The sequence below is a fragment of the Pongo pygmaeus genome, chromosome 15 (genome assembly GCF_028885625.2).
Source record: "Pongo pygmaeus isolate AG05252 chromosome 15, NHGRI_mPonPyg2-v2.0_pri, whole genome shotgun sequence".
NCBI lineage: Eukaryota > Metazoa > Chordata > Mammalia > Primates > Hominidae > Pongo > Pongo pygmaeus.
The window spans coordinates 46380219-46405929 of record NC_072388.2 but is presented as its reverse complement, the minus strand read 5'-3'; the positions used below and the strand labels follow the sequence as shown (position 1 = coordinate 46405929).

The window sequence follows — 25711 nt, the reverse complement described above, 5'->3', positions numbered from 1 at the left end:
CAGGTGTTACCATGAGAAAATATCTTGAACTTCTACTCTGTGTGAGTAAACTTTCTAGAAGAACCAAATGACATTTACTTTTAATGTAATAATTACTATGTTTGAGTTTAAGTCTACTAAAATGGTATTTGTTTTTCATCTCTAGAGTGAATTGATATTTTTAGTATTCCATTTTATCTCTTCTTTTCATTTTTAGTCATGTTTCTTTGTGTTATTTATTTTGTGGTTTCTCTTATGCATCTTTAATTTATAACAATCTAGCTTCTAAAATAATGTACTAGTTTATAAACAATAAGAATTTTACAAAAATATAATTTGAATTACTACCTTCCTGATTTTTGTGTTCTCATCATATATTTAATCACACAAATGTTACAGGATATCACAGTTCATTGTTATATTGCTTTAAACAGTCCATAGTATCTTAAAGATATTTAAAGAAATAGATACAAATACTGATACAAAGTCATGAACATAGAGGTAGATATTTCAAAAATTTTTGTAAATATGTTCTTTATATTTACATCTTTCTGATGTTCTAGGTTTATGTGTATTCGATTTATAGATATTCACTTTCTATAGCCTGAAGAACGTATTTTAGTCTTTCTTGTAATGCATTGCTGCAAATTCTTTGAGCTTTTGTTTATTTAAACATACCTTTATTTTACCTTTATTTTACAAGATTATTTCTTTGAATATAGAAATTTTTATGCATAATTTTTTTCCAACAGTATAAAGGTTTCATTCTAATATTTTTTTGGTTTCAATCATTTCTGGTAAGAAATCAGCAATTCTCTTAATGTTATTCCACCTTAAAGAATGTAATGTCTTTTTTTCTCCACCAGTTTTTACTATTTCCTCTTTTCCTTTGTTTTTCAGCAGTTCCACCATGATATGTCCATGTACAGTTTCATCATACACATTGTGCTTAACCTGTGAATTGATGGAATACCAATTTTGAAAAAACATTTGCTATTTTATCTTTAAATAGTTTCTTCTTTACTTCAGCTTCTTGAGCTTCAATTACTATGTTTCATATTAAGTTTTAATTTTATATTCAATATTTATATTTTATAGCATCCCTTAAATCTTGCAAGCTCCATTTTCTTTTATTTACTCTTTGATATGGTTTGGATTTGTGTCCCCACTCAAATCTCATGTAGAATTGTGATCCCCAGTGTTGGATGAGGAGCCTGGTGGGAAGTGATTGGATCATGGGGGTGGATTTCTCCTGTGCTGTTCTCATGGTAGTGAGTGAGTTCTCATGAGAGCTGGTTGTTTAAAAGTGTGTATCACCTCCCACTGCTCACTCTTCCTTCTGCTCCATCCATGTAGGATGTGCCAGCTTCTCCTTCGCCTTCTGCCATGATTGTAAGTCTCCTGAGGCCTCCCTAGCCATGCTTCCTGTACAGTCTGCGGAACTTTAAGTCAATTAAGACTCTTTTCTTTATAAATTACCCAGTCTCAAGTAGTTCTTTATAGCAATGAGAGAATGGAATAATACACTCTTTTACTTTTGGTGTTTCAATTTGAACAGCTTCTACTTACTTGCGTGTTGGTCACTGACTCACTGATTCTTTCCTCTGCTGTGCAGTCTTCCAATAAGCTAGCTGATCAGAAGAATTATTCATTTCTGTTGCCATATTTTTAATTTCTAGCATTTTCCTTTGACCTTATTCTTTATAATATATGCCTGTGCTGGTAGTTCCCATCTGTTCCTGCTTGTTGTCATCTGCTTTTTGCCCAAGGTCATTTAACATATTTCACATAGTTACTTTAAAATAGCTGGCCTTTCCTAAAGACCGTTTAACATTTTTATTACAGTTATTTTTAAGTCCCTGTTTGATAATTCTCACATCTCTTGACTGCTTCTCTCCTGAAGCATTTTCTTTCCTCTTCACTTGTCTAATAAATTTTGCTTACATTCTGGACAATTTGTGAAAAAAAATAGATGCTGACATAAATATTTGGGGCTATAAAAGGGCATGCTCCTTCTGAGTCAACCTAGTCTATAGTTGACCTAGGTCTAAACTCTGTTGTTGCTTCAGTTACATTTAGTTCCCTACAGGTTTCAAATTATTTGAGGGTAGTTTTAGAACCTTTATTTTAATAAACTTGGGATCTGAGTGTCTGAACCATTTATTTTCCTGTCATCAGACCTCATGCTCATGCACTTGGGATAGTTTTATTTCATCTTTCTTTCCCCACACCCAGCTACAAATGGCAACTGCCTCACGCTTACTGCAGACCCAGAGTGCATATAGGGATGCCCTCCATTTTTTTTCTCTCATGGTCCTCAGACCTCAGTAATCTCTGTACATTTGCACCTTTAGAAGTCATTCTCACCTGTTCTCTAGGCACAGAGAGGTGCTTTTCCCTCTTAAGTATAAGGCACCATGGCCTAAGGGCTTTCTCACAGTTATACTGCTCTGCCCTCACATTTTAGCAGGCTCATCACATTACCACATGAGTATCTGAAGTGTCTAGAGGTTTCTCTCAGTCCTACTTCTTCCCCTCAGACTTCAGCAGCCCCCACACACCTGAATCTCCCATGGAATCTGTCTCAGCTCTCCTGTGCTGCCCACAATCTTTCTCATGAGAGCTCAATAAGGCTTGTGGGAAAGAGTTGGCAGATAGTTGCAGGTATTTTTCATCTATGACTCCTAGGGATTCTGTCATACCAGTGTGTTATTAGTCTTTAACAACTCATTGTAAGTATAACTGTTTTCTTCTTGGTCATAGCTTTGGTGGCTTCTTCATTATTCAACTGTTTGGCCACAGATTAAAGCATTTGTGGATCACTTCTATTCTAAGCAAATCACTGTGTGGGTTATAATTTAGTAGGTTTCTTTGCATGCTCCCATCTCTAATGGGCTTAAGAAACTATGACTTTAAGGTTCTCGTGGTTAGGATTGAAGAGACATCCTCTTGCAACTTTATGTTCTAAGTGGAAAAAGAACATATCACCCATTATTTTTAATGGACTAATTCTCCCAGTAATATCTTTGTAAAATGATTAATGAGAAATGTTTTGTATTTTTTTTTAAAAGTTGCAATTTGTTCTATTTCTAAAAGCTTATTTAGGAATAAAAGCTTTTAATTTTTCTAAAAATATTGAGATGCCCATGATATTGGAATTTCTCAGAAAAATAGACAGTTTCAGCCAGGCGTGGTGGCTCACACCTGTAATCTCAGCACTTTGGGAGGCCGAGGTGGGTGGATCACCTGAGGTCAGGAGTTCAAGACCAGCCTGGCCAACATGGTGAAACCCTGTCTCTACTAAAAATATAAAAAATTAGCTGGGCGTGGTGGTGGGCATCTATAATCTCAGCTACTCGGGAGGCTGAAGCAGGAGAATCACTTGAACCCAGGAGGCAGAGGTTGCAGTGAGCCAAGATTGCACCATTGCACTCCACCCTAGGTGACAGAGCGAGACTCCATCTCAAAAAAAAAAAAAAAATATATATATATATATATTTTGTGTATATATATATATACAAACACACACATATATATATTTTGTGTATATATATATATATACAAACACACACATATATATATGTTTTGTGTATATATATATACAAACACACATACACACACACACAGTTTCTATGTCCTAGGCTTACTAAATCCCAGGCATAAATCCAATTTACAGTAGCTAAAATAACAAACAAACATGATTAACTGCTAAGAAAATACCATGGTTTTACACCACAAGTTAAAAGCAAAATTTTCCTGTATGTAAAACTAGAACAATATTGCTATGGAACTAAGAATCCTGAAGTGTAAGTACAAAATTCTAGGTGAAATTAAGATAGTTTTGGGAACATAAAAGTCATGTCGAATACAAAGATTGATCACTTAATAAATTGATCACTTAGACCTTATGTAAATCAATGTTTAAAGCTTAAGAGAGGCAAAACAATATTTTTTACAAAACCTGAATATAAAATATTATTTGCATTTTAACATACAATCACCTTGAATATAAGTTTGAAAAGTCCAGATTAATATATTCTAAAGTACTAATGAATGGTTTAATCATAAAATTACTGTTATTCAATAAATTAAAAAATGTGCATACTCATCCAAATGTAGTAACAAATTGGTATTGCTCTATTTCAACCACGTATTTCTTGTTTAAAAAATGCATAGTTGTCCAATTAATCAGAAAAGTTCTGAGTTACAAATTAGCAACCAGTTAGCTCAAGAGCAAAAACAATAAAAACAAAGTATTGATTAAATCTGAGTATACATATACAATAAATGTTGACTGAAGACTATATTTATTATTAGAAATTCCATTAGTTCTTCAGCACAAAAGGACAAATTACAACTGCAATATGAGTAAAACGGAAAGAGAGAAACTGAAGTTTATTAAGTAGTTACCATGTGATTGGCACTATTACATCACAATATTTATTTTTTACAATGTGCAGTTTATGGAACTTGTGGTAAAGAGGTCAATTTCTTAGCCTTAGTCAAACACTAGTGGGGCTTAGTTTCAAAATCAGGTATGACTGCCTTTTAATTTCATCTCTAAGAAAAAAAAAAAAAAAACAACTGGAGGTGATAGGATTAGAAGGATAAGAAGATGAGGCCTAACTTCAAAGATAATAAGTTTTCTGTAAAACCACAGACCTAGAAAACAAAATGAGGAGGGCCATCAAACAATAAAATTCTCTCAGGGAACATTAAATCAGTTCTTGGCCACAGAGAAAGGAATACAAATATTCTGGCAGCTCTACACACTGGTTATCTCATAATGAAACAACTTAGGCAAGGATTTAAAGTATTACCAAATCACCAAGGGCTATGGCTGGAAGAATCAATCAAAGGAGGCATAAATATGCCTCATAGTTGCACCTAGGGACTCTTTATAAAATAAAGTTTGGTTAAAACATAGCTAGAGATCAGCAAATAGCTTGACTATCCTCCAGCAATGCTCAAGGCAATGAAAGAGTTGACTGTGTTCATATACACAGCTCCAAGATATTCAAGTGGTAGAAAGACAGGCAATTTTAAATATAAAATGACCCTGAAATATCAACCAGCTGGAAAAAGCAACAACTTTCTACTTTTCTGAACAATTGCCTTCTTCAAGCTACTTATTGTCCCCTGGACGTTCTTTATGAAATTAACTTAGAATTAACTTTTTACACATTAATTTACTAAACTCGGTCCACTAGCCATGATCTTTATAATATGTAATATCTCCAAAGAATGCTTTATATTTGGATGACAGCTTTTATTTAAGCATTAAAATGTAGATCTTTGAATGACAAAAATTAAGAGCTTTTTATCTGGGCTTTATCATATCACAAAGGGCAGAATTGTGTTTTTGGAACAATTTTGAATATTAGAATTTAAACACATAGATAAATACACATATACCTATATTAAGTCAGGTATCAAATTAAATAGAAATTATACTATCATGCTATAAAACTATATTATAATATAGCTCTGAAATGTGGAAATGTAAATGCTATATTATAAGGGAGATTATTTTCTTTAAAAGCTCTGCCTATGAAAATCAGCAACAGAGGTCAGTAGGTTTGTTTTCAAATATGATACTTCAAAATGGACCCCAGAAGTATCAATTCTGTAGGTTATTGGCAGTTCCTTTTCTCCTCACGTAGAGAACTTAATATAACAAATAAGGATAGTTATCAAATCTATGGCTATATCTATGAAGTCTTTATTTTTTATAGTGAACACTTTTCCTACAAGCAACAGAAAAACCAACCATGAGGTGAGAAAATATTTCACTTAACAAGAACCTAAAGTTAAGCAGTCACACTTTTCCTTACTTATCTCAAAAAAATCAGGATTCTGAGTCAACACCAGTATTAGTTAAGATTAGTTTTGGATTTAAGGGACAGAAAATTCAAAATAAAAATTGGCTAAAAAGATGGAAATTTAATTATTTACTGTGTAAAAGTTCAGATACATGAACCCTGGCTGAAAGATGCCCCGCAGAATTGGATATCTAACATCTTCTTATCTTGTTCCATCATTTTTATTTGGAATTCCATTTTCAATTCACCTTAAGGTAAAAAAAAATTGCTTTAGCTAGAGCTGTATGCAACAGGATAAACTAGAAAGAGGAAAAATATCAAAAGCTGCATATCTCTGGTCAGAACTTAATGACCTGACATCAAATAGTATCAAGAAAAGTTGGTACATATATAGACATTATGCTGTTTCTATTATAATTTTCTTGTTTTTCCCTGGGATACCAAAGGATTTTCACAGCTTCAGCCACTGCAGAGTTAGGTTTTATTCAAGGGCAGGAGGCAGAAGAAGCAGGAGCTACCTCCATCCATTATCCCCTTATTATCTAAGAGGATATTCTTTTTCCAATTGCTTCCTCAGGATATCTCCAGTTACAACTCATTGGACAGAACTAGGCCACATGCCCAGCTCTAGCAGCCAGGACAGTCATGAAAGCAAGGATTTATCAAGGAGAATAAGATTGGCTTCTATGACCAAAACCAATGATAATGAATCCTCTTCGACTGGGAACCTTGGAGTCAAAACAAGGAGTTTTGTTGGTATGCAAAATTGGAGAACACCTATTAGCTAAGCAAACCATAGTGTTTGCCAGTATAACAATGTTTTGGATGCTAAAAATCCAACAACATTATAAAGCCAAACACAAAAATATTTAGCACAAATTGTTCAGTTTTGGAAAGTGGTATTAGAAAATTGAAAGGAAAAGAAAAGAAGAAAGGAGAGAAGGAAGAAATGGAATAAAGACCAAATGTTTTACATTTCCAAATATTTATTCAAATAAACATAAAATCAAAGTATGTTATAAACTAGAATTGAACAAAACTGAGAATACAATGTATAAAAATATTACACAATGCAGCTAAAATTTTTCCACAAAAATTAAAAGTCTTAAATGTTATGAGAAAGTAGGAAATAATAAAAATATATATTATTAGATTAAAAAAGAAAACTCTACAAATATATTTTAAGATATTAAAAAATAATTTGAAATCAGTATGCATTTTTAATTTTTAAAAAACAATCACGTGACAAACTAAGAATAGGACACAAGATATTTACCCTATTGAAGAATATCGTCAATCAATAGAAAACTCCTTATTAACAGAGAACAAAGAAATGATGCCCAATTGAACAACTATTATTTATGTCATTATTTTAAGAAATATAGTAGAAAATTGAAGAATTTAGTCATCTTAGTAATGGAATGTTAATAATAATGATAGCTTTTACTATTAATAATACATAGAAATATAGGTACATTAACTAACATGATATTCAAATTTATGAGAGAACACAGTAACGTTGAAGACAAGATATATCATACCTTATGCCATATCCCTGCTCTATACTATAGTTCTATAGTATCAGAAATAAACAGATTTTTTAAAAGTAATGTAAAAGTGTTTATATGGTTTGGTTGTGTCCTCACCCAAATCTCATCTTGAACTGTAACTCCCATAATTCCCGCATATTGTGGAAGGGACCCAGTGGGAGTTAATTGATTCATGGGGGCAGGTTTTTCCCGTGCTGTTCTCATGACAGTGAATAAGTCTCATGAGATGTGATGATTTTATAAAAGGGCAGTTTCCCTGCACACACTTTCTTGCTTGCTGCCACGTAAGACATGTCTTGCTTCCCCTTTGCTTTCTGCCATGATTGTGAGGCTTCCTAGCCATGTGGAACTGTGAGCCAATTAAACCTCTTTCCTGTATAAATTACCCAGTTTCAGGTTTGCCTTTATTAGCAGCATGAAAACAGACTAATACAAGTATCTTTCCCACAATACAAATAAAAGAAGGGTTAAACAACATTAATCTGCGAGACTGTTATGAAGAAAATAATAAATCTCTACTTAAAAATGTAAAACAAGACCTGAATAATTAGAGAGATATCACATATTCCTAGAAAAAAAAGAGTTGCCATGGAAAATATTTTACTTATATTCAAATCCAAATAAATACAATACAATTATGTTTCTATAAACCAATAAAACCTGAGTCAATGGACTTCCCTAGAATATTATCTTTATAGGATTCTGAAACTCAAATCGGAGGTGCTAGGGAGATCTCAGCTGATCTGAGAATCAACAAAAAATCTACTGGCCTGCTAAATTCAAAAGATATGCATTAAAATACTGTCATTAGGCAAAATAATTCACGGTTTCTATCATCACCCTCACACACACAGAACAATGAAAACCACAAGTTCCACTGATCCATACATATTACATGTTATAATTTGAAATAGTGCTGCTGTTCATGTGGATTATGATGACATCTTTGGGCCATGTGGTATCCATTCAACCTCCAACAGTCCATAGACTAGAGGTCAGCCATGTGGGCAGTCAAACATAGAGTTCCAGTAAAATCTCTGGAAACTAAAGTTCTGAAGAGCTTCCTCGGTTGGCAATATTCTATGCATATTGTCACACATTGATGTCAGGAGGGTGATGCATCCTGAAAATAATAGAAGCCTCACATTTGAAACACCCACACCCCCACTTCATTAAACTCTACCCTGTGCACCTCTTCCCTTCGCAGATTTTATTCTGTATTCTTTCTCTATAATAAACCATAACCATGAATATATCACAGCTTTCAGTGAGTTCCCTGGGTCTTTCTAGTGACTTGTTAAATCTGAGAGTGATCTTGGGAAACCCCAGACATACAATTGGTATTCAAAGTGAGGATGGTCTTGCGAACCGTGTCTTCCAACTTCACAGAAAATATCTCACATGTTTCCCTTTACAGATACTCCTTCTTTAATGACATTGTACAGGACACCGAATGCTTGTAAAATCATGCCTAACATGAATTTTTAACATGGAGTCAAGAAAGTAATAATGAGTTGTCCAGCTACCAAGAGATCATAAGAGATAAGGAGGTTTTCTCAGAGGTATTGTTCCCAGAAGTACCAGTTACTGAAGGAAAGAAGAAATTCTGGGTCATCAAGGAGACTAAAATAAACTCCTGCCATAACCGGTGCTGCTGGTGTTTGCTGACTAGGGTATCCACTGGGAGGATGTCAACGTGGAAACACACTATGGGCTAGAGGAGCCTGGTGGCCTCTACCATTCCAAGGTGTGAAACCATGAACTTCTGGGGGAAACGGTAAAGATGCTTAGTCTATGAAATATTACATCACAGAGGGAAACCTGACTCTCCAGTAAGCCTGATGAGCTCAGATGAATTGTACACAACCATAGAACTTGAGGTTGTAGATTATCTCTTAGGTATCAAACAGAAGATGTGGTCTGCTAAGAGAACACTGTAGTGCTATTTCCCAATTGAATTTTATATAAAATTAGAAATTCATTAATCCGGAAAATAATTTACTTCTAAGGTTTACAAATTATTTAACACCTTTTAATTAAACTAAAGTTTAAAATATGTATGCATATATACTACATAAATGTGAGAAAATAATTTTAATAAATTTGTAATAGAGTTTATGATACACTGTGAACGGTACATTTGGCAGAGTTGCTTAAACATCTAGGTAAAACAATATAAGCTTAAATATAAAAGAAAAAAACATTAACTTTGTTTTAAATTACCTCATTTACATAACAGTGTGTGGCCATGCGGCTCAGTCTTTGCTTGGTCATGTTTAACTGTTTCTAAAATGATTGGTTTTTAGTAAGAAGCAGCTTACCTTGGGCTTAGAGGGAAAATCAGAATGTTGTATCCACAGTAAATAATGAGATGCTAGTACTATAAAGGAGATTAAGGAAAAGTATGAGAAACACTTATTAAAAAACATATGCATTGGCTGGGTGCATTGGCTCACGCCTGTAATCCCAGCACCTTGGGAGGCGGAGGCAGGTGGATCACGAGGTCAAGAGATCGAGACCATTCTGGCCAACATGGTGAAACCCCGAATCTACTAAAAGTACAAAAAAAAATTAGCCGGGCGTGGTGGCACATACCTGTAGTCCCAGCTACTCGGGAGGCTGAGGCAGGAAAATCGCTTGAACCCGGGAGGTGGAGGTTGCAGTAAGCCAAGATTGCGCCACTGCACTCCAGCCTGGCAACAGAGTGAGACTCCGTCTCGGGAAAAAAAAAAAGCATTTTAAATATGTAAAATTAACCCAAGCAATGAGTATTTAATCAGTTCACTGCTTAAAAATCTTGTGACAATGAATCCCTTATCATTGTTTCTATACAATAAAGAACACTTGTACCAGTGTTCGTGATAAATTTTTAAAGTGTGGAGACACTAATGAAAGTCATATTAGCTTATTTTCAAAGAATCCCAGAGTGTCTAGGCTGAGTAGGGGAAAACAGCCACTGAACTTGATACTCAAGGACATATCAGGAGGGAAAGGGCCGAAAATACATTGGTAATCAGCAGTAGTTGATATTTGAAAATAGGCTAGGAGGCCCTGTACTAAGTGCATTCCATGTGTTGCTTCACAGGAAGCAAAAGCTGATGTCAATTATGATAACTGATCAAAATGGTGAATTATATGAAGCCTGATTTAGTAGCACAGTCCGAGCCTTTCTGCCACTCTCCAGTGTCAGGAAGAGGGTGTGGAGAGTTTGTTTTTGCATACTTAGGAGTTGGAAGTAAAATGGTCTTCGTCCTTTGGTAAAATTAAGAACTGTATAAATTTCAATGATATAAGGGATTGCAGCTACCATACCCTGGCTGCTGGAAATTGGCTTATTTTAATTGTGAGATCATATCCAGACATAATACATGTTCCTGAATGAGCATAACTGATTTTTGCAATGTTCTCATACCTAGAAATATAATGCTGTGAATGACAGCAGAATGACAAGGGTGGTTAAAGAATAGCTCACCAAACACGCTCAAGGCAACTGGCGAAGAAACGTGACCCAATCTTTTAACCAGGTTCTTAAATCATTGCAGTTTGGCAGTAGACCTGGGGGAGGGAGCGGGCAGGAAAAAGAGGTTTTTTAAAAAAAGAAAAGAGGAGAGACAACACAAATACCTGCAATAATAAAGCTACAGGCATTTCAAGTGATTTAAACAACTCTCTTTTATCAAATTGCACCTGTGTATGCAAGGCAGTGTTGTTTAACATAACAGTAGAGGAGTAACTGGGAATTATTGATAGCTGTTCAGGCTCTTTCAGAGGAAGGCAGAGCTGAGCACTTCTCCAACCTGCAGCCTTATCTCTGTGAAGCAGCAGCCGTGAGAACATAGCTCACTCCATCTGTGTTATATTCTCTGATCTTAGCAGCTGAGGAACAGCAGGTGATAGACTCCTAACTCTAGGGAGCTGGAGAAATTAGACAGCAAAGAAATAAATACTCAACACAAATAGCTCACTGCATCACCACTGTTTACCTATACAGAGCTCTTTGGAAATTATGCGTTATCGGTTTCAAATCATACACCTTAAGTTACCTGATGTTTGAAGATGTTGTCATATTTGGCTGGTAGCCTGAATTTTAGTGGGTTATAGATTCCAAGTGTTTTATGAATATTGTGCCTTTGACCCTTGTTTCATTTCATTATAATGGACAATGCTTGTTATTTAATATATTGCATTATGCACAGTTTGTCCTGTGTCAGTAAGCCTGATGTTTTGGTGAACATTTTTGTGAACAGTAGAAGGAAAAACTTTGACAGAATTCTGTATTGAAATTTCATATTATTATTTGTTCCATTGCTATTGTTGCTTGAACAAGCTTGAGTTTTGGTTGGTTGGTTTTTTGTTTGTTGCCTATTGTTTGCTCTGCTTAATGGAAAACAGGAACAGGTAGTTTTACTTCATACCTAAGTAGCCTGATAAAGTTCAGGTCTGCAACAGGGAGAGGATATTGGATCCCTTGGAATTGATGAGGGATCGATATAATTCTCTAAGGTACTCATTTTACTGAGGTTTACATGGCATGTAAAAACAGCCAATGTTTTTAAAGGGATACAGATTTCTATTATGTTACATAAAAGTTTTGCCTTCCAAGTCATGGAAAATTAATAAAGTAACAAATGAGAAAGGGAGAGGAAAAATAGTAGTGAACTATAAGCTGGTGAGTAAAGAATGTAGTAGCATATGTTAAGAATGTGGTATGGGCCGGGCACAGTTGCTCACACCTGTAATCTCAGAACTTTGGGAGGCCAAGGTAGGTGGATCCAATGGACTCAGTAGTTCGAGATCAGCCTAGGCAACATGGTGAAACCCTGTCTCTACCAGAGATGAGATCGTGCCACTGCACTCCAACCTGGGTGACAGAGTGAGATCCTTTCTCAAAAAAAATAAATAAATAAAAAGTGATGTGTCAAGTCTTTTCTCCAGCTGAATATGTGTGTCTCACCGGCTTTTCTGCTTGTGCTATCTGTGAAACTGTAGAGGATAAAAAGCTATTTCTTTTCCTTGTCCATCACTAGGTTCCTGGCTGTGACTCCTATAACAAAAGACAGATTACAAGAGAAAACCATGCAAATGTATTTAATATAAATTTTATGTACTATGGAAACTCCAGAGGTGAAAACCCAAAGAAACAGGGAAAACCGTGTATATTTTCTGCTAAGCCTGATGAAGAAGTAGACAGCTGTGGAGGAACATGATTGAGAAAAAGGAAGATATGATCTAATAGCTATAAACTGGAAGAAAAGTTAGCAAGACCTGTTTGTTCTGACAGAAACCAGAATATTTCACCACAAAATATACTTCTTTGGCATATTTCTATATGGCTATTCAGAAGGGCTGCAACCCACAGAAATACCTCTGAAAGAAACTGCCCTTTTGTGTGGGAGATTTGCATTATAGAGAAAATCTGCATTAGTAAAAAAATACAGCAACACAAACAGACTTTTTCTGAGGGTCTCTTACCCGGATCCAGGAAAGATTAACTTACAGAAAAAGAGGCTAAAATCTTATACCTTTAAAGAAGGTTTGACAGAAAAATGTTACTGCAGGCCACCATGTATTCTTTCTGAGAGTTGCTATCTGTGAGATTTCTGCAATAACAAGACTGCTTTTGCTCACCATGCCTTTCCTCCTCTCTCCCTCCCATGTCCTATCTTGCCCCTATTCCTTCTGTAACCTCAAGGTGGTACAAAAACTTCAGCTATCTGGCACTTCCTTTGAGTCTCATACTCTGTGCTGGCTCCTATATCTATATACATGTTAGTAAAATTTGTATACCTTTTTGTTCCTGTCCATTTGTCTTTTTTTTTTTTTTTACACAGGTATCCTAGCAGAGACCTTGTAAGGACTCAGAAAAAATATTTATATTTTCTCCCCTTCAGATTTTTCTTGGTGTTCCTGTGTGACATTCCTTTCTTCTGGGTATATTTCAAAAATCCCCTGAAATGAGAGTCTTATGACCTATTTTCAGGGGAAGCTCGGTTAGGTTTTATGGTCTGCTTCAGGAGACAAGGTCAAGGTGAATTCCTTTTATTAACTGTTTCTCTATCCTGCTTCAGAGATATCTTCCTGTTTCTGTGCTTTGATCAATTCCTTCAGCTTAAAATACTCATTTTGTCAAGGTGCTGTATTTTGGATAGCACGTCCTGAACCACATCCCTGGGTAAACTTGGGCAAGTTCCATAATCTTAGAATATACTTAGTTTTCTCATATGAAAAATATGCAAAAGGAGATTAAATAGGACTCTTGTGAAAAGTAAACAAATAAACTATATTAGCAGCCTATTATCATGCCTGGCACATGTTAAGTGCTTAGAAAATACCAATTATTGTAACTACCTAAATAAGTCACCAAGTAAAAAACCAATGTATCTAAATTATAAATCCAGTCATTCTAATTCTAATTCTTGAGATTCAGTCATGGAAACTGTCCACTTTGTTCACTAAAGATTATTTGTTGTGTTATTAATAAAATTTGCACATAATACCTATCGCTTTAAGTTTCTTATATTTTTCAATGTTAGTCATTCAGGTTTCAGGGAACAGGACATGGCATTCACATGGGAAATAAAATCTGTACTCAAATTGGGCAACGTTTGGCAGATGAAGAGACTTTTGATGTCTTTTGTAGTGTTGGCACACATTGCCTATTTTGGATTTAATTAAGACTTCAAAAATTTAATTTTCTTGGAAGTAGTCTTTTTAATGTCCACATCTAGAGACATTGTTTTGTAAATAAAACTGTTGACCTTTTTGAAAAAGATGTTCTGTGTTTTTTTGTGTTGTATATATATATATTAAAACTGGGTTTTTATGCATAGTTTAAGAAGTAATTGTTAAAAATTTTAAAGGGCTATTGAAAGGTTTCACTTCTTCACCCATGAGCTAATACCTGACATTTAATAGCTAGTGTTTTATTTTAGCTAGCAAAATTTTAATTTTTGTAAAACAGATGCTATTTCTGTGCAGTGTGTAGAGCCCACTCAGCTGATTTAAATTTTTTTTTTTTACCTCAGCATGAGTTAATTTATTCCACAAACCTCTCAAATGTTTTGAGATGATAAAAAGGTAAAATACTATGAATGTTAGTGAGTGAAAATGGGGGCATACTTTGAAAGGAAAATGATGTAAAGTTGGAAATTGAAGCACTACAGAAACATCTTCGCCTGCTTCAGAATTCCCTAGGATCTTATTTCTTTACTCAGAAGGCCTTTAAAACTCAGATTAGGGAAAGAAGACCCATGAGGTTATTGTGCAGAGACAGTGCTAGGGAAGTTCAGTTCATTTGGGCTATCATCATGGAGACAGAAAGGACTAGGAAACCCCAGAGTCAAGAAGAATAAATCTCTTCCTCAGTGCCATGACAAGCCATGTCTGAGCCTGATGCAAAAGAAGAAATGGGCTCTGCAATATACAATTATGTAAAATATCCGTAAATTTCATTTGTTGAACCAAATGGAAAAAGGTAATAAAAGGTAATAAAAATCAAAAACCATGAGTATACATAAAGGCCTGCATTGCCTCACTTGTTCCAACACTATTGTCAACCCTTATTGGCCCACCCTATGGGGGATGTGACAGTTTTGTGGCCCTGACTAGGACCTAGGGCTCATTGGGAACAACTTTTTCTCCTGCACAAAACACAGGGTTGTAAAAAAAAACAAGCAACAATAGCCTGTCTTTATAATTTTCTTCACCATGGATGTTTTAAAGTATTTTTTTTAGAACAGTTTTATATTCACAGCAAAAGTGAGAGGAAGGGTCACAGCATCAATGTACCTCCTGTCTCCACACATGCATAGCGTTTCTCATTATCAACATCCCCCACCAAAGTGGTACATTTCTTATGATTGATGAACCTACACAGACACATTATTATCACCCAGAGTCCAAAATTTACATTATTGTTCACTGTTGGTGTTGTACATTCCATAGGTTTGTACAAATTTGTAATGACATGTATCCATCTTTATAGTATTAGACGGATGATTTTCACTGCCCTGAATTTGCTCTGTATTTCACCTATTCATCCATCCCTCCCCTCAACACCTAGAAACCACTGTACTGTTTGACTGTCTCAATAATTTTGCCATTTCCAGAGTGTCATATAGTTGAAATGATACAGTATGTACCTTTTCAAATTGGCTTTTTTATTTAGTAGTATGCATTTACGTTTCTTCCATGTCTTTTCGTGGATTGATAGCTCATTTCTTTTTAGCAATAAATAATATTATATTGTCTGGATATACAACAGTTTACTTATTCATTTACCTACTGAAAGACAACTTGGTTGCTTCCACGTTTTGGCAATTATAAATGAAGCTGCTTTAAACATCCATATGCAGATTTTTGCTTGGACATGTTTATAGCTCCTTTGGGTTAATATTAAGGAGCATAACTGCTGAATTGTAGGATAAGAGTATGTTTAGTTTTGTAAGAAACTGCTAAACTGTCATTCAAAGTGGCTATACCATTTTGCATTCCCCCCAGAATGAATGAAGGTACCTGTTGCTCCACATCTTCATTAGCACTTGGTGTTGTCAATGTGCTGGATTTTGGTTACTGTAACAGATGTTTAGTGGAATTTCTTTATTTTAATTTGCATTTCCCTCATGATACAGAATGTGGAGCATATTTTCATATGCTTATTGCTATTTGTGTATCATATTTGCTAAGGTGTGAGATCTTTTGCCCATTTTTAAAATTGTTTTCTTATTGTTATGTTTTAAGAGTTCTTTGTATATGTTGAATAACAGTCCTTCATGAGATAAGTCTTTTGCGAATATTTTCAGTCTGTGATTTGCCTTTTCATTATCTTAACAATATCTTCTACAGAGTAGACATTTTTAATTTTCATTAAGTTCAGCTTGCCAATTCTTTCTTTCATGAATTATGCCCTTGCTATTATATATAAAAAGTTATCGGCAAATCGAGGCTCATCTGCAATGTCTCCTATGTTTCCTTTTAGGAGTTTTATAGCTTTGCATTTACACTTAGGTTTTTGAACCTTTTTGAATCAATTTTTGTGATGGGTATAAGGTTAGCATTTAGATTTAGTGTTTTGCATGTACATATCCAGTTATTCCAGCACCATTTGTTGAAAGGACTATCTTCTCCATAGTATGTTTTTGATCCTTTGTTTAAGATTAGTTGAGTACATTCATGTAGCTTTATTTCTGGGTGCTCTCTTCTGTTCCACTGATCTGTTTATCCTTTTGCAAATATTAGGCTACCTCGATTACTGTAGATTTAAAGTAAGTCTTGACGTCAATACTACCAATCCTCCAATTTTGTTCTGGTCTTTCAATATTGTCTTGGCTATTCTGGTTCTTTTTCTTTTTCATATAAATTTTAGAATCAGTTTGTCAATATCTATAAAATGACTAGTGAGATTTTGATGAGGATTGCATTGAATTTACAGATCAAGTTTGGAATAAATGACATCTTGGCAATATAGAGTTTTCCTGTCCATGGACGTGGATTATCACTCCAGTTCTTGGATTCCTTTCATCATAGCTTTGTAGTATTCCTTGTACAGGTCTTGTACACATTTTGTTGGATTTACACCTAAGTTTTTATTTTTGTAGGTTCTAATATAAATGACATTGTGTTTTTAATTTCAAATTCAAATTTTTATTGCTGGTATATAGGAAAGTGATTGACTATTGCATATTAACCTTTTGTCCCACAACCTTGCTATAATTGCTTATTAGCTCTAGTAGTGTTTCTTGGTCAATTCTTTAGGCTTTTCTACATAAATGATTATGTCATCTATGAACAAAGTTTTATTTTTTCCTTTCCAATCTGTATACCTTTTATTTCTTTTTCTGTTTTATGTCATTAACTAGGAATTTGAGTACAATGGTGAAAAGCAGTAGTGACAGGAAATATTTTTGCCTTCTATTTTAGTGGGACAGCTTCCAGGTCCTCATCATTAAAGATGATGTTACACTGTAGGCTTTTCATAGATATTCCATTTCAATTTGAGGAAGATTTCTTCTATTCCCAGTTTACTGAGAGTTTTTGTCATATGTCAGTGTTGGATTTTGTCAAATACCATTTCTGCATCTATTGACACAATTTCATGACTTTTTAAGCCTCTTGATGCAATGGATTGCATTAATTGATTTTTGATGTTGAAACAGCAGTGCGTATCTGAGATAAATCCCACTTGGTTCTGATGTATAAATCTTTTTATATATTGTTGGATTAAATTTGCAAATACTTTGTTGAAGTTTTTTTTGCATCTATACTCATAAGAGATATTAATCTGCAGTTTTCTTTTCTTATAAAATCTGTCTGGTTTTGATATCAGGATGGTGTTGGCCTCATAGAAAGAGTTGAGAAGTACTTCTTCTACTTCTATTTTCTGAAATAAATGGTAGAGAATTGGTATAATTTCTTCCTTCAATTTTTGTTAGAATTCACTAGTGAACCTCTTTGGGCCTGATGCTATCTGTTGTGGAAGGTTATTAATTATTGAGTCCATTTCTTTCATAGATATAGGGCTATTTGGATTTTGTATTCCTTTATGCGTGAGTTTTGGCAGATTTTGTTAATTAAGAAATTGATGCATTTCATCTAGGTTATCAAATTTATGGGCATGCAGTTGTTCATAGTATGCCTTTACTATCTTTTTGTTGTCAATGGAGTTGTAGTGATATTCCCTCTTCCATCTCTGATATTAAAAATTTGTGTCCTTTGTCCTTTTTTTTTTTTAGTTGGCCTGGTAGAGGGTTATCTATTTTATCTATTTTATTTACCTTGCAAAAAATCAGCTTCTGGTTACATTGATTTTATTTATTGATATCTTACTTTCAAATTCATTGATATCTTACTTTTGAATTCATTGATTTTTTGCTCTGGTTTTCATTATTTCTTTTCTTCTGCTTATTTTGAATTAAATTTCATCTTCTTTTACTAATTTCCAATGGTAGAAGCTTAAATTATTGATTTTAGATCTTTCTTCTTCTTCTTCTTCTTCTTTTTGATGGAGTCTTGCTCTGTCGCCCAGGCTGGAGTGCAGTGGCACGATCTCGACTCACTGCACTCTCTGCCTCCTGGGTTCAAGCGATTCTCCTGCCTTAGCCTCCCGGGTAGCTGGGATTACAGGCACATGCCACCACGCCCAGCTAGTTTTTGTATTTTTAGTAGAGACGAGTTTTCACCATGTTGGCCAGGCTGGTCTGGAACTCCTGGCCTCAAGAGATCAGCCTGCTTCCGCCTCCCAAAGTGCTGGCATTACAGGTGTGAGCTACTGCACTTTTCTAAAATATGTATTCAATGCTATAAATTCTAAGAACTGATTTTACTATATCTCACAAGTGATATAGTGTTTTCATTTTCATTTATTCCCTTTTTTTGTTTTTCTTAATTTTTTTTGATTTATATGTTATCTTGAAATGTGTTATTTTGAGATTTTTCCAGTTATCTTTCTGTTATTGTTTTCTAGTTTAATTACATTGTGGCTTGAGAGGAGACAATGCATCATTCTTTTTTAAAATTTTTGTTAAGGTGTGTTTTATGGCCCAGCATGTGTTCTATCTTAGTTAAGGTACCATGTGAGCTTGAGAAGAAATGTATTCTGCTGTTGTTGGATAAAGTAGGTGTATAGATGTCAATTATATTCAGTTGATTGATGATGCTATTGAGTTCAACTGTGTCCTTAAATTTATTTTCTGCTTGTTGGATGTGTCCATTTGTGATAGAAGGATGAGGTCTTCAACTAAAACAGTGGATTCATCAATTGCACCTAGCAGTTCCAACAGTTTTTGCCTTCCATACTTTGATACTTTGTTTTTAGGCACATATTCATTACAGGTGGTTATGACTTCTGGAAGAATGAATCCCTTTACCATTATGCAATGCTCCTCCTTTTAAGTTAATATTATTTTTAACTGACAAATCATAATTGTACATTTATAGGGTACAATGTGATATTTTGATATGTGTGTACAATGTGAAATAATTAAGTCAAGCTAATTAATATATGCATCACCTACTTTATCCATCATTTTTCTGGTGAGACATTTGAAATGTACTCTCTCAGTTATTTTGAAATACAAAATACATTGACCATAGTCACACTGCTGTGCAATAAATACCAACACTTATTCCTCCTACCTGAAACATTGTACCTTTTGCCTAAAATCTTCCCATTTTCTCTATCCCCATGACCTACCCAGCCTCTGGTACCTATTATTTTAGTCTCTACTTCCATGATTTCAGCTATTTTAGATTCCAAGTGTAAGTGAGATCATGCCATATTTGTCTTTCTGTGTCTGGCTTATTTCATTTATCATAACTTCCTTCAATCTCATCTATGTTGTTCCAGATGTTTTTTCTTTTTATAAGGCTGAATAGTATTCCATTGTGTATATGTACCACACTTTCTTTATCCATTCATCCATTGGTGGACATTGAGATTGAATCTATGTCTTAGCAAATAATGTTGCAATAAACATGAGAGTGCAGATAACCCTTTGACATACTGACTTCATTTCTTTTGGATATATATTCATAAGTGAGATTGCTGAATCATATGCTAGTTACATTTTTAGGGTTTGGTTTTTTTTTGTTTTTTTTTTGAGACAGAGTCTCTCTCTGTCACCCAGGCTGGAGTGCAGTGGTGTGATCTCCGCTCATTGCAAGCCCTGCCACCTGGGTTCACGCCATTCTCCTGCCTCAGCCTCTCAAGTAGCTGGGACTATAGGTGCCCACCACCACGCCCAGCTAATTTTTTTGTATTTTTAGTAGAGAGGGGTTTCACCATGTTAGCCAGGATGGTCTCAATCTCCTGACCTCGTGATCTGCCCACCTCGGCCTCCCAAAGTGCTGGGATTACAGGCTTGAGCCACCTCGCCCGGCCTAGGTTTTTTTTTTTTAACAGACTAGTCATAAAGTTTTCCATAATGACTGTACTAATTTACTTCTGATACCTCTGTTTGCTCTAAAGCCTGCTCAGTCTAAAATTAATATAGCTATTCCTGCTTTTTTATTAGTGAGATCATAGCATGTCTTTCTCTCTCCCTTTATTTTTAGTCTAATGTCTTCCACTTTTTTACTGACTTCTGTGGTTTTAACTGAACATTTTATATAATTCCCTTTCTCTCCTTTCTTAGCATTAGTTATACTTCTTTTATTTGTGTTTTTTGGAGGTTGCCCTAGAGTTTGAAATATACATTTACAAGTCCACTTTGAAATAACACTATACTACTTCATGGTTAGTGCAAGTACCTTATAATAATAATTTTTAAATATCCCAATTCCCTCTTTCATCTCTTTTATCATCACTGTCATTCATTTCACTTATATATATGTGCACACATGCACATATACACATACATAAGTATATTATTGCTATTAATATTTTGAACTAATCATTATTTCTTAGATCACTTAAGAATAAGAAAAATAAGTCTTTATTTTAGCTTCACTTTTTAAAAATGCTCTTTCTTTCTGTTTGTAGATCTGAGTTTCCGACCTACATTTATTTTTTATCCTCTAAATTTGTCCATAGAATTTAAATTTTTTTTTTTTTAATTTTGGCAGACTTCACCATACAAGCATTGAGCCTGGTGTTTTCTTTAAATTGTTTTATGATTACTTAAAGCCATTCTTTATAAATTTTAATAAGTTATATTTATCTATGTATTTGTTAATTATTTTTCTCTTTTCAAAATTTTTAGCAAAGTTTTTCACAGTTCTATTTATTCTAATGTCTGTTTTGGTAAATTGTGTTCTTCAAGAAATATGTTCTTATTATATAAGTTGAAAATTTTATTGGGATAATTTTGTTTATAATATCCTCTTGTTATATTTTAACATCTTTAGGGTCTATAGTGATATCCTCTTTTATTCTGCATATTTTAAATTTATGCTTTCTGTATTTGTTGATCAGTCTTCCTAGGAGTTTATTACTTTGATTCATCATTTCAAAGAATTTGTTGCTTTGTTGATTTTTCACTTTTACATGTTTGTTCTCAAGTTTTTATGTTGCAAGTTATGCTCCCTGGGAAGCAGACTATAGGTAAAACATAGCACAGTAGGTTGATTGGGTAGTGTTCTTGGAATTAACACCAGGAAGGAAAGGAAAGGAAGCAGAATTGAAAGACAAAGAAGTTGGACTTTCATTGAGACCACCCTGGCCAACATGGCGAAACCCTGTCTCTACTAAAAATACAAAAATTATCTGGGTGTGGTGGCTCACACCTGCAGTCCCAACTACTCAGGAGGCTCAGGCACGAGAATCACTTGAACCCGGGAGGCGAAGGTTGCAGTGAGCCTAGATCATGCCACTGCACTACAGCCTGGGCTATGAGATGAGACTGTCTCAAAAAAAAAACAAAAAATAAAACAAAAAAAAAGTTGGATTTTGATTCATTCACAACAAAAGCTTCTTTTAGAGTTCTGGAACTGGGATAACTTTTTAGCATTTCTCTGATTTATTGCAACCGGACCAGAACTTTTTACTCCTGTATCCACCAGTATTGGATGTGAGATGCTTCAGTAAGAGACGAAAAGATGAAGGACTTCCAGGAAGGCAGTTCTATTAGGCAGTAGCACTCCAACAGTTTATATAATAAGCAGCTTAGGAAATGGGTAGTGAAGCACAGTGTCCACTTCAGTTAATCCATGCTGCTCGAATCCATGTGTACATATATGTTGGCAGCAGCTTCTCCATGATTCTGGTATGTGTGTATTTTTTTCTTTCTCTAGTGGAGACTTATTAAATGAAGAAACCACACAGCTTCCAACTCTGCAGTAGATCTTTGGGCTGTAACTGATATTCAACATTACCATCCTTGTTGTAAACTGAATGTCATGTCCCTCAAAATTCATATGTTGAACCCCTAACTTCCCCTGTGATGGCATTTAGAGGAAGCGCCTTTGGGGCATAGTTAAGTTTAGATAAGATCATAGAGGTGGGGGCCCTATGGTGGAATTGCTCTCCTTATAAGAAGTGAAAGACCAAAGCTCTCACTCTCTCCCCACCATGGGAGGACACAGCAAGAAGGCAGCTATCTGATAACCAGGAAGAGGGCCCTCACCAGGAACTGACTGCCAGCACCTCAACCTTGATCTTTCCATCCTCCAGAACTGTGAGAAATAAGGTTTTGTTGTCTAACCCACCCACTGTATTTTTTACAGAGGGCTGAGCTAAGATACTTCTTAGTTATGCATTTTCACTGTCTTCACCCTTAAACAGCACCTCTGCTGGTCAGGTGGCCTAACTTTGGAAGACTCAGACTTTCATCTGTGACAGTTCTATAGTCACAGTCGCTATGCCTTCTCAGGTCCTGGCTGCTGTGTTATTACATTGATTCTCAAAGTTGTACAAGGGAATATCAAAAGACACCAAAGTGGATTAGGATTAGTTACTGTTAAAAATATTCCTCCTGCTTTACGTTCTACAAGAGCTCTACCTTTTTCTGAAGTTCAGATCAATTATCCCTATCAGGATAGTGACTTCTCTTCAAGTCACTTGGGAAAAGTCCCCTGAAGTACACTGGAAGAAGCCACAACTTAAGTTCATTGAAATTTTTGCAGTGTCCCAGAGTCAATGTATTCTACCTTTGTCGACCAGAACTTCTGCATCATACAGTCCAAACTCGTGGGTCTGGAAAACTCAAACTCTGTAAATGAGAAACTGGGGGTGATGTTAAGTAAGTTATTTATATTTTAAGCTCCTGATTTTAGACTCATGCATTTTACCTACAGGGAAAAAATCATATTATGGTTGTTGATTTAGAATACACATCCTAAAAAGTGACATCCCATCTTTGTATGGTCTCATGTCTGAGCTAGGCATCCCATTGAAATCTTTAACTTAACATGCCATTGTTCCACTACGCACCACCCAGCAGCTAATTGGTCTCCACGCAGAATGGTGCTATTAGGGGGACTCAGTGATTGTCTTGTATGTATGGACATCATGCAATAACAGGAGATAAATTTGTGTTGGAGACAAGGAACCCATGCTACTGAATTTGTGCATAGTCTTCCTTACATCATCATGTCTACATGCACCTCATGCTTACACTTGGGTTGTGTGATGGTTAATATTGAGTGTCAACTTGATTGGATTGAAGGATGCAAAGTATTGTTCCTAGGTGTATCTGTGAGGGTATTGCCAAAGGAGATTAACATTTGAGTCCGTGGACTGAGAAAGCCAGATCCACACTCAATCAGGGTGGGCACAATCTAATCAGCTGCCACCATGGCCAGAATAAAAGCAGACAGAAAAACGTGTAAAGACCAGACTGGCTAAGTCCTCTGGCCTCCATCTTTCTTCCATGCTGGATGCTTCCTGCCCTTGAATATCAGACTCCAAGTTCTTCAGCTTTTGGACTCTTGGACTCACACCAGTGATTTGCCAGGGGCTCTTGGGCCTTCCACCACAGATTGAAGGCTGCACTATCAACTTCCGTACTTTTGAGGTTTTGGGACTCGGACTGGCTTCCTGGCTCCTCAGCTTGAAGACAAGCAATGGTGGGACTTCACCTTGTGATCCTGTGAGTCAATTCTCCTAGTAAATATGCCTTCATATAGACACTCTCCTATTAGTTCTGTCCCTCTAGAGAACCCCGACAAACATGGGTTGCTATCAACTGGACAAATCATTGTCAACTAAGTTTTTTAGTGCTTCAGCACTTCTACCATAGTTAGTGAGCACTAATGAATGCAAACATTTGTATTACCTAATACATGGTCTGGTACAGCATCCTCAGACGTGAACTATGCTGCCTCGTGTATCCAAAAAGGACTACCAAATGTTGTGCTTCCATCTTATTGCAGTGTAGTAAGAAATATTTTGTCCTTTATTTTGTAGATGTCCCATCATGCCCTCAACCACCAAACACCTAAATTTTACTGTTATAATCGTTGTCAGTGATTGTACATTGATATTCTGTTGTTCCAGCACCATTCTTTTCCTATTAAATTACATTGGCAAATTTGATTTAAAAAAAACTGACTATATACACTTGTAAACATTTCCAGATTATGTTATTCTTTTAATCTAAATATGTGTCCTTATGCCAATACCCCACTCCATCTATTATTGCAGTGTATGATAAGTCTTGAAATCTAGTAGTGTAAGTTATTCAACATTGCCCTTAATTTTTAAAATCACTCTTGCTATTTAAAATTGTTTGTATTACATGGAAATTTTATAATCAGCTTGCCAACTTCTACAAAAGTCCTGCTGAGATTTTAATTGGGATTTTGCTTGTTCTGCAGCTTAATGCAAGAAAATTATCTTAACACACAATATTGAATTTTTCAATCTATTAACATGTTATATATTACTGTTTACTTAGGATTTTTTCACTTTTCCTGCCTTGTTTTGAACTGATATTGTGGTTTTAAGTATTTTTTTTTTATTTCTACTATTGGCTTAGTAACTATGCCCCACTTTTTGATTTTGTAGCACAGTTGACCATTGAACAACACAAGTTTGAATTGTGCATGTCCAATTGTCTATGGATATTTTTCAATAAAAGTTACACGGAGTACATCAGCCTCTCTCCTGCTTCTCCTTCTACCTCCTCCAACTGTTCCACCTCTGCCACCTCAAAACAGCAAGAACAACCCCTCCGTTCCTCCTCCTCCTCAGCCTACTCAAGGTGAAGCTGACAAGGATGAAGGCTTTTATGATGAGCCACTTCTGGTTAATAAATTGTAAACGTATTTGCTCTTCCTTAGGATTTTCCTAATAACATGTTCTTTTCTCTAGCTTAATTTATGTTAATAACACAGAATATAATACATGTAACATACAAAATATGTGTCAATTGTTTATGTTTTTGATAAGGCTTCTGGTCTAAAGAAGGCTAATAGCAGTTAAGTTTTTTGGGAGTCAGAAGTTATACATGGATTTTTCGACTGCATGGGGGTCGAATTGTTCAAGGGTGAATTGTAGTTCTTCTCATGTTTACAAACTTACCATATTATGTATTCGAATAATAGCACACTAATATCATATATTTACTTACAACATAAGAATCTTACAATTGTATGCTTCTACTTCCTACCGCTCATCTTTTTTTTTTTTTCTCTGCCAGCTCTGCCTCCCGGGTTCATGCCATTCTCCTGCCTCAGCCTCCCGGGTTCATGCCATTCTCCTGCCTCAGCCTCCCGGGTTCATGCCATTCTCCTGCCTCAGCCTCCCGGGTTCATGCCATTCTCCTGCCTCAGCCTACTGGGTATCTGGGACTACAGGCGCCCACCACCACGCCCAGCTAGTTTTTTGTATTTTTAGTAGAGACGGGGTTTCACCATGCTAGCCAGGATGGTCTTGATTTCCTGACCTCGTGACCTGCCCGCCTCCCGAAGTGCTGAGATTACAGG

At 35.5% G+C, this 25711-nt stretch overlaps 1 long non-coding RNA gene across 1 annotated transcript; it reads left to right on the top strand.

Moving 5' to 3' along the window:
- LOC129012069 (uncharacterized) lies at positions 1-24875 on the top strand. Its single transcript, XR_008493558.2, has 2 exons — positions 1-41; positions 22079-24875. It is a non-coding gene; the product is annotated as an uncharacterized LOC129012069 (long non-coding RNA).
- Positions 24876-25711: the final 836 nt, after the last annotated feature.